This window comes from Micropterus dolomieu, linkage group LG01 (assembly GCF_021292245.1).
Source record: "Micropterus dolomieu isolate WLL.071019.BEF.003 ecotype Adirondacks linkage group LG01, ASM2129224v1, whole genome shotgun sequence".
NCBI classification, from domain to species: Eukaryota; Metazoa; Chordata; class Actinopteri; order Centrarchiformes; family Centrarchidae; genus Micropterus; species Micropterus dolomieu.
In genome coordinates, this window is record NC_060150.1 from 52,069,243 (window position 1) to 52,071,713 (window position 2,471).

Sequence of the window (2,471 nt, forward strand, 5' to 3'; positions counted from 1 at the left end):
GACAGCAGGGGAGAACAGAGAGACTGGCAGGCAGAGAGACAGCAGGGGAGAACAGAGAGACAGGCAGGCAGAGAGACAGCAGGGGAGAACAGAGAGACTGGCAGGCAGAGAGACAGCAGGGGAGAACAGAGAGACAGGCAGGCAGAGAGACAGCAGGGGAGAACAGAGAGATAGGCAGGCAGAGAGACAGCAGGGGAGAACAGAGAGACAGGCAGGCAGAGAGACAGCAGGGGAGAACAGAGAGACAGGCAGGCAGAGAGACAGCAGAGGAGAACAGAGAGACTGGCAGGCAGAGAGACAGCAGAGGAGAATAGAGAGACAGGCAGGCAGAGAGACAGCAGGGGAGAACAGAGAGACTGGCAGGCAAAGGGCTTCTGGAATAACAGACAGAATATAGGTTACTGAACACTAAACACACACATCAAAATTAGATGTAACAGATCAGAATAATATAAATAAAAAACTAATCCAGACACAAGCAGACAGATCACAAATAAACTACAACCAACAGGGAAAACAGACTGAAGCTAGGATTAAACAGAACACAGAGCAGATAAAGCCAAAATAATGCAAACACAGAACAAGGACTAAATACAAAGACTTTAACTAAGACGCAGAGCTAAAATGCAGGGTTAAACCTAAGATTCAAGACAGACAGGTACAAATGAGCAAAACTGAATGTGCCAATGAACAATGCAATAAACAAGGCTATACAGAGAACACAAGACCAGGAACAAAACTGGACCAACTATTACATAGACCGGGGTAGGGAACAGAGACAGAAACAACCATGAAACAGGACAACACTCAACAACACCACTAAATACCAGCTGACAGATCATAACAGATAAAACATGGAAACAGACTGAAACCAGAGACACAGAACAAACTTACATAAAACAACCAAACAAGGAGAGGTAAATAACTTTCAGAGGTTTTCATACTGTTCATATTGTCATGTACAGTATACCAAATCCACCTACCTCAAGTAAATAACTCCTGCACAATAATACTTATTTATTCCAGCATCCTTTGCGCTATGCTCCATCGCACTGTGTACATGTATGCACGTATGTGTACCTGTATATCACATCCACCTCCGACATGTACATAATTAATGATAATAATAATTCTACTCCTGCATCCTTTGCACTCTGCTCACTGCACTATTTATCAATATGTCTATTTTGTTTTTTGTTCATAGTGTGTATATTTGTGTTGTCTACACTGTCTGATTTGATTTTATTATTGTGTTATTCTATGAGTAAGCCCCTTGAAAGCAATGTACAATTCTGAGTCAAATTCCTCGTATGTGTACACATACCTGGCAAATAAAGCTGATTCTGATTCTGAATTTATACCAGGCGAGGATGAAAATGTATTTTCCTTTATTTATTATCTCCATTTACTCTTGGAAAAATAAATAAGTTAGGTTGATTCATATTCTGACCTCTCAAAAGAATTATGCATCTTGGCTTAATGGTTGACGAGTTATTACTGATTCATTTTGGATTTGTTATTTTAGGCAGTTTTCCTGGAAATAGGGACAAATAGATGGTAGTCCCCAAATGCATACCATGTAAAATCTCACTTAAATATCAACAGTAAAAAGTACTATTAACATGGTTCTTTTTTTCAGGCGCTGCTGACATGACATACATAATTTAAAAATACACTTTCCTATTTATAAAACAATGACATTCATTATAAACAGGTTGCCCTTTCAATACTAATTCAAGTTGCCCAGTTATAAGTTTGTATTTACAGTGAGGAAAATAAGTATTTGAACACCCTGCTATTTTGCAAGTTCTCCCACTTAGAAATCATGGAGGGGTCTGAAATTGTCATCGTAGGTGCATGTCCACTGTGAGAGACATAATCTAAAAAAAAGACATCCAGAAATCACAATGTATGATTTTTTTAACTATTTATTTGTATGATACAGCTGCAAATAAGTATTTGAACACCTGTCTATCAGCTAGAATTCTGACTCTCAAAGACCTGTTAGTCTGCCTTCAAAATGTCCACCTCCACTCCAGTTATTATCCTAAATTAGATGCACCTGTTTGAGGTCGTTAGCTGCATAAAGACACCTGTCCACCCCATACAATCAGTAAGAATCCAACTACTAACATGGCCAAGACCAAAGAGCTGTCCAAAGACACTAGAGACAAAATTGTACACCTCCACAAGGCTGGAAAGGGCTACGGGGAAATTGCCAAGCAGCTTGGTGAAAAAAGGTCCACTGTTGGAGCAATCATTAGAAAATGGAAGAAGCTAAACATGACTGTCAATCTCCCTCGGACTGGGGCTCCATGCAAGATCTCACCTCGTGGGGTCTCAATGATCCTAAGAAAGGTGAGAAATCAGCCCAGAACTACACGGGAGGAGCCGGTCAATGACCTGAAAAGAGCTGGGACCATCGTTTCCAAGGTTACTGTTGGTAATACACTAAGACGTCATGGTTTGAA